This window comes from Oncorhynchus nerka, linkage group LG5 (genome assembly GCF_034236695.1).
Source record: "Oncorhynchus nerka isolate Pitt River linkage group LG5, Oner_Uvic_2.0, whole genome shotgun sequence".
Lineage (NCBI taxonomy): Eukaryota > Metazoa > Chordata > Actinopteri > Salmoniformes > Salmonidae > Oncorhynchus > Oncorhynchus nerka.
Genome location: NC_088400.1, coordinates 67,582,016 through 67,590,574, shown reverse-complemented (window position 1 = coordinate 67,590,574; position 8,559 = coordinate 67,582,016).

Here is an 8,559-nt window from a genome sequence, read left to right as displayed (position 1 = left end):
ACATGCAAAACATTGAGTGGGTTTTCCTTTAAAGGAGTTGTCTCCCTTCTCTGTACTGTAATGGTTCCTTCATGTGTTAGTTGGTGAATGTTAGATCTTAGAGCTGGTGACTGTGGAAACTCTTTGTTTCCACTGGTCTAGCCAGAGTAAACGGAGCCATGGAGTTCGTCGTCTAGTTACCACAGCCACAAAACCATAAACATGGCTAAACCAGCCTATTTTCTACATTTCTCTTAATTAAAAAAAAAAACGAACCACACCACTAACCGTATGCATAACCCTAACCTTAACTTAAGACCAAAAGGCAAATGTTTGATTTTATGATTTTTTAAATAGCTAATTTTGACTTTGTGTCTGTGTTAACTAGTGACAACCATGGAGTTCAGTCTCCCTCCATTCTATTCCACTCACCTTTTATTCAGAAGTGAGACTCACATTACCATTCTGATGATCCCCCTTTCTATGATCTGACGCCATTTACAAAGCCACAAATATGCAGACCAAGTGTATCAACGACATTATCGTCTGGTTTTGAGTCGACCGGATGAAAAGTGGGACTTTATTTCAGATGCGAGGCCAAGTGCAATAACATGAATATGCATGAATATGCCTTTGGAATATGCAGATGATGACTCTAAATATTAAAGAATGTACATGGTCAATTGGACTTATTTTTGGAAAATAGCACACTGGACAGTGCTATCCTCGATGCCGATGGTGTTATAATATTTTTATAAACTGGGTGGTTCGAGCCCTGAATGCTGATTGGTTGACAGCCGTGGTATATCAGACAGTAGACCACGGGTATGACAAAACATTTATTTTTACTGCTCTAATTACGTTGGGTAACCAGTTTATAATAGCAATACCAGTTTATAATTAATTAATTAAATTTAATTTATGGCCAATATACCACGGCTAAGGGCGTTGCGTCATGCCGGACTATATTGGCCATATAGCACACCTCTTCGGACCTTATTGCTTACATATATTATGGTGAGGTCAGAGCAGTGAGCTAGCTGGTGAGTGTGCTCCCAGGGGTCAAAAGAGTATGAAATTCTAGTGAATGAACTTCCAACGAACCGGAGAAAGACAGATTTTACAAGCTTGTAGGAATGGGGGTCAGGATTCGGCCTGGCAGGACAAGGGTCACAGTGAAAAACAAGACAAAACCTTCATGGATTTTATGGCGTTTTCAGATATATTGATTCAGTGTCTGACTTTGACAGGGGCTGTGTTTTACGTGTGTAGAGCCATATCTCTATAAAGGGAGACATGCTAAGGCCCCATAGGCCAGAGGAGACCTTTCTATGTCTGTAAATCAGTCACACAACCTTTAACATGGCAAAAAGGGATGGGAGAATCCATGACCATGACCTCCATAAATAAACCCTTGCACTTTGTTGAGACGAAGATGCTCAGCAGCAACAGACAGCCTTCTCAAACTGCTGGTGGTCAACATCCATCAATCCATCCATCAGTCCATCCATCAGTCCATCCAGGAGAGAGCAATCAGTCCAACCAAGAGAGAGCCATCAGTCCAACCAGGAGAGAGCCATCAGTCCATCCAGGAGAGAGCCACCAGTCCATCCAGGAGAGAGCCACCAGTCCATCCAGGAGAGAGCCATCAGTCCAACCAGGAGAGAGCCATCAGTCCAACCAGGAGAGAGCCATCAGTCCAACCAGGAGAGAGCCATCAGTCCATCCAGGAGAGAGCCACCAGTCCATCCAGGAGAGAGCCACCAGTCCATCCAGGAGAGAGCCATCAGTCCAACCAGGAGAGAGCCATCAGTCCATCCAGGAGAGAGCCACCAGTTCATTCAGGAGAGAGCCACCAGTCCATCCAGGAGAGAGCCATCAATCCATCCAGGAGAGAGCCACCAGTCCATCCAGGAGAGAGCCATCAGTCCAACCAGGAGAGAGCCACCAGTCCAACCAGGAGAGAACCATCAGTCCATCCAGGAGAGAGCCATCGGTCCAGTCAGTCTACACCAGGTGTGCCCAGTCAGTCTACACCAGGTGTGCCCAGTCAGTCTCTACCAGGTGTGCCCAGTCTACTCCACCAGGTGTGCCCTGTCAGTCTACACCAGGTGTGCCCAGTCAGTCTACACCAGGTGTGCCCAGTCAGTCTCCACCAGGTGTGCCCAGTCAGTCTCCACCAGGTGTGCCCAGTCAGTCTCCACCAGGTGTGCCCAGTCAGTCTACACCAGGTGTGCCCAGTCAGTCTACACCAGGTGTGCCCAACCTTCTTTGACGTGAGATCTACTTTTTCATTTGCCAGCCTGATGAGATCTACCAGTCTCTAAATCTAAACCAACCAACAAAATGTATGGAACGCAACACACCACTGACTATGGACCTGTTGCTATGATACCTATTTGATACGCAAATATGTGGACCAATAACATGTTTTCCACAAATAATTGAAACTAATTTCATTTCCGACCTTAGTGTGACTTTTGGCATTGGGTTGAGGCAAGTAGTTTTTCATAGTCAGGGCTGTAGCACCTTGTTGCAAGTCTCACACAGGCCACAAGTCTCATGCAGGCCATCAGTCATAGTAGATCTGTACTTGGACTTAATTATCTTCATGTGAGAAAATGCAGACTCACAGAGGAAGGTTGATCCAAAAAGGACTGATACGTTGAGAGCACATCTTGTTATGTTGGGATACTTCTCCTCCAGCAGTAGCTCCCAGAACTCTTCCTTCATCTCAGTGGTTGCCCTGGATTTCAGCTGAATGTCATTTTGATGGGTGAGAATGTCTGTTTCTGCTATAGTTGTGTCCAACTGAACAAGTGATCCCATTTTGGAGGCAATGACTTCCACATTTATGTCTGTGCCAAACGGAAAGCACATATAAGTGGCAATAGGCTCAAGTGATGCAAAGTCAGTGAAACGACTGCAAAACTCAGATAAGATGTTCTGGACTCTAAAGATGTGCTGTATCCTTGCCCTGGTCTTCAAGTTCTGAATGCATGTGTTGAAAGAAGTGCAGGTCCTTACGTTGCAGATTTCTTGTGAGCAGTTGTGGTTTGCATTGAAGTGTTCACAGAGCTGATCATGTCCATTACATGTTTGCCTTTTCCGTACGTTAGGTCAGTGAGAAAAGATCAATCCAGGAGCCACTGTACGTCCTCTAACTGTGCATATTCTGCATGTTTGGAGACCTTGAGAAACTCCTTGATTTCAGGCAACAACTCACTGAATCAACCTAAAAATGTCCCTCGGCTCAGCCACCGCACATCCGTGTGTAGCAGCAGGTCTGTGTGCCCCGCTTCAGCCTCTTCTAAGTGAGTGTGAAAAAGCCTCCACTGTAGGCTCCTTGCTCGAATAGAAGACACAATTGTGTTACCTTTCTTTGGGATAGCGATGCTATTAGGGCAGACGAGGCACACACATTTTGAGTTTGACATGACGAAAAAATAATCCTCCTTTCCTTGTGGAAATAATATGTTTTCAGTTTTTTTGTATCCTTCCCTCCACTCATTATTGCTGCTGTCAACCACACAACTTAAGAACTAATCTGGCTACAAAGTTAACTAGCTAGCTACCTGCCTGGCATCACCGTGACCTCGACTTGGAGTTGGCGGACGACATCTGACCACGCTAACTAGGCATACGTCAATAAGTGGGCAGGGACTGGTCATATTTTATGTAAATCACCTGACTTCTCAGACATTGCTGTGAATGGAGGACTGTTGAACGTTAAAGCAGAAAGAGATTATAGGCGTTGATGTGTGGCTGAATTTAAGTAGATGTATAATCATCTCACGATCGACTGGCAGGCACTCCATGATTGACCAGTAGATGGCGATCGACTGGTTGGGCACCCCTGGTCTACACGTTAGCTAACGCGAGGTAGCATAGCATCCAGCAGAAATGCAGTAATCACTATTGCATGTGATAAGCTGTTGGGACAACACAGTCTCTCCTTTCCATAGCCTCTAGCTAACAGGTCAGCCAAAAGGACACTTTGATCACCGTAAATCTCCTGCCTCCAGAGTAACACTTCAGCATGAGTTGATAGATGGGAGGAACTCTGGGGTGTGTACACTGGCAATGCAGTTGGAGGGAATATTTGTCTAATATGCTTCTGACATATTTGTGGAGTTGAGAGGCGTATGCACTGTCTGAGGTGCTCACGGCTTTGGTATTCTAAAACAAACCTCTACAACGCCAGAGCCCAAACCTGATGCTGTGGGCTGGAGGCCGCAGGGGGGTGAGGGGGTCGCTGTGTGTGTGTGTGTGTGTGTGTGTGTGTGAGTGAGAGAGAGAGAAAGAGTGTGGTAACTGTTGAAAGGGGACTCAGGACTATTCATACCTCAAACCCAATGCTTGTCTGAACATACTCTACTTTCATTTCTAATGACGAAAGTAAAATGGCCTTATGGGAGTTTATTTTCACTCTAATAGAATGTACAATGTATACATAATGGGGGGTGGGGGTATTATTGGCAGTGAATGTCATCCCTTAAACCCCCCAGCCTCCATCCATCCATGTCGGAAACCAAGCTGGCATGCAGACAGTGTGCAAATGTTTAGTCTGGTATGTTTTATTTCCACGCTCCTCTTCAGCATCACAGCCAACACTTAGTGAAGCCGCTGCCATGCTTGTTTTGCTACCGCTTCACCCCCCCTCCCCCCAAACCAAACCACCCCTCTCTTCCCGAGGCCATTCCACACAGAGTAGCAAAACAAATGACTTCAGAGCTTTGCTGTGTGCTCTCTGCTGCACACAGATGTAGGATAAGTCACAGTGTTCTCTCCTCAAACACATTGGATTGGATGGTCAAAAGAGGAGAAAAGGCATGTTGAGAACGTACATTAAGAACAGGAACGGTGTCCATCTCCTGGCTGTAATGGTGCCACAGAAACCAATGACACTGCCGCTCTTTCATCCAACTAGCTCTACAAACAACTGCCAGTTGGAAGACTAACTGCTCATCCTAATACCGCTGCAATCGCTCAATCAGTGAGCTGAAGCGTTCATCAAACTCTCTCAACATGCGGATGTCTGTGTTATCCAAAAGACCTGTGGAGAGGAGGGTGTATTTGGAGGATATTTGGAGCAGGGAGGGGAGGTAGATATTCTGGGCATATTTTTTATAACTTGATTAATCATGTGAATGATTCATGTAATCTGAAGAGTCCTTTATTCTTAATGATAATGTGAATTGCATTAATGCATATATCAGATTCAGCTGTAAATTGAAACCATATTGAGCATTTCCTGCAAATCAATCATCATTCTATAATCAAAACACAAATGATCTTATGATAAAAAAAGACACCAAATTGACGCCATGTAAAAAAGAAAAACCTCAGATGTTTACTTCTTGCAAGTAGACCTATGGACCGACCGAGTGAACATTTAATATCGCAATATATAGATGTCCAATTTGGCCACCATCCTTGATAAATCAATCTAGTATATAAACTATAGTCATTATTACTGTTTAATGCTGTGGAACAACAAAAGGGAGAATTGTCTAGAGCGAAACACTGATGGTTTGGGATTTTATCGGTGTTGGCCGGGGACTTGAGTGGCTGGTTTCACACTCTGGTCCCACAGAGCGGTTGGATGTGTTCACAGTGCACCGGCTCCTGCTGCCCAGTTAGACTTGGCACGACTACTGTTACATGTGCCACTGATTCACATACTGTTAGCCGGGCTCATTCTGTCGGTAATATACGATTATAGGGTTTTACTTGGCAGTAAGGGACTGTCCAAACTAAACAGAACAACATTACTAGAGACGACAGATGACTTTGGCAGAGTGCTAAGCGATGGAAATTAGATGACTGTGTCTGTGTGTGTCTTCCATTCCGTCGCATTCTGGGTTGTCCTGACTAACCTCCATGTTAGGCCCAAGGTTTACACAGATGTCAGACATGTCCCACACCGCCTCCTTGTGGTAGAACCAGAGATGACAGAGTCCACATGAAGTATAGAGGGTGACGGGCAGACAAAACAGATTTGAGAAAAACAGATATCAATATGGATGCGGTTTGTTTCTAGACTTATATTTCTCTTTTAGTATCGATATAATTTCACTGAAAATACATCCAAAAAGAGACGCAGAATAAAGTACTGCACGGTTGGAGACAGAGGTGTTCGGTTTTCCTGTGGCAGAAACAACAGGTAAAGTGGTCATTTAAAAGTGTTTAAACCCAGAGAAAATTTCCACCGACCGCAGAGAGAAAGACATGAGCAATTTGGGGATAATTCTCTGCCCAAAGCTTCTTGGCCTGGGATCTCCCCTGTCTGCTTGGACTCGGTCTATAAACACGATCTGGTTCTTTGACTTGACGTATTTGAGGTGAAGCACTCATACCCAGAAAGCTTCTGAACAATGGCTGGCCCTGCATTAGCAAATATTGGTCAAAATATTTCAAAGTACTTAAATAAAAAATAAAAAAGCCATATGAAACATTTCAGGGAAGTATTAAACTGTTTTGAACAGCAGCATCCATTTCACTCCAGATTAGCGTCTCCTTGTACCAAAGGGTTTGAATATGTGGAATCAGGCACGGACTACCTCAGGTTAATGAAATGTGCCGCAGCGGAACCTAGCTGAACAGCCCAAAACAAGCTAGTGAGTGCCTGATCCAAACAGACTACAGTACATATACCCCTGCATATTCAGACCATGGACTCATGCGCTTGCTGTCCTGCAGTTTCACAATCGCCTTTTTATAACCTTGACTCTTTACAGAGCAATCATCTGGTCAGAGAGGCCTGGTCCCATGGTCATTCATCTGGGCATAGACAGAGAACAGGGGAGTGGGTTCATGGAGGTAGATCCACCACTCCCTTCCAAAAGGTCAGAGAGTTGAGTTAACTCAGCTCAGGGCTCACAGACCGAGGGTAATAGATCACTTACCCTGGCCTCTACAAAAGGCTCGTTGTGACAGACGACTTCAGGACAAGCCGACTGGGCAGCGCAGCTGTCTAGTAAAGATGTCATATGAAACACTGGGGGTCTGGAGCCAGAGGAGGAAAGTTAAACTAACAGGCAGAGTTTGAGAGACGCTCATTGAACCCTGCAGTCAGATCGCATATTGCACTGTCACCCCCCCTGAACAATGCCACATCAGCAGACACTGTGCAACAGTATGTCAAATTACTATGCTAATTAGCATTACTGTGTAAGGGGGAGGAATGGATATAGTTGGAACAGTAAAAAGCTCAAGTTTGCCTGACTGCATGTATCAGCCTACTATGTTAATACACAGCAGTCCTTATGAGTCTTTCAACAGATGAAATCTGGCCTGATTGACAGATGTGACCACCGGTTGCAAACAACCATCCATCATTACCATGACGTCATCTGCAACAGATTCAATTTTGAAATGAACAAAAAGGTACTGTAGCAGAAATAAAAATTCCTTGAAGTGCGCTAGCAGCAGGGACTCGTTTGCGTCACTCGCCAGGACGACGACCAAACAGTAAAGATATAAGCCTGGTTCCTGTCAAAGCTGCATCCTGTCCCTCTCGACATTGATCTGCTGGCACAGAGCACAAAGACAGAGGGTGACATGTTGGTTCTTGTCTAGACTAGGGACTGCAGAGGACAGGCCTGCTGGATGATGAATAGGGCATCTGTGTTCACCCAGTCAAGCTCTTCTGAAGAGGGAACTACAAGTCAATCCACACAGAGCAAACTGTACAGCCAGCACTACTTTGAATACAAGGCCACATTCCGGTAATCGGTCTCCTTTCACACTGCAACAGTAGAGCCAAACAGAAAGGACTAGGTGATCTATAGCACTAGAAATACACCACATCAGTCCGTGGAGGCGCCTGACCAACTTCAACAGATACTGTATGTACTGAGGGAACCCAGGGCTGCATTCAATCAAATCTGCACTACAGAACAATTCTGCATGGGAAAAATGCATGCTTACACAAAATTCTAATTTAAATTCTATTTAATCTCACTGAGTAAATGACTCACTGTGCAGTTGACTGAAAACGCATGTCAATGTGGCACAACACAGATAGCAGAGGAGTGAGAAAGACGGTGAGTCTTCACACCGGATAAAGAATAAGAAAATTGTTCTTTCAGATGACTGACTGGAATACTGCAGTGTGGCATGAAACTGTCAGGGCAAGTCTGGGAAACGTCGACAGCATTTCAACTATTTCTAAATCTACAGGTCTAAAGAAATGTGCCAATTCTCTCTGCTCCAACTGAAATACAGTGGACAGAAATTTGGGACGGGTTCCTCCACTCTCTTCTAAAAGACACAGAAGGGTTGATTGTGATATGTTAACAATATGGCAGCCATCTCGTTCCTCGTTTTCAGCTCCCTTGTCTGGCAGCCAAGAATAACTGGGAGTTCTGGGTAATTCTGCTGTTCACCACCCATTTCCTACTGTTCCCTCTCCACTGGGCCGAGCTGCTGTACACCAGATGAGTGAGAGCATCTGTGTGTTCTCAAGCTTCTTAAGAGTGACGTCAAACTGAGAAAATGTGTATAAGATGCCCGTTAGCTACAGGGTCACTGAGGATAATCTGAACACTGGTCTCGCCAATAGGCCAAGGTTGACTC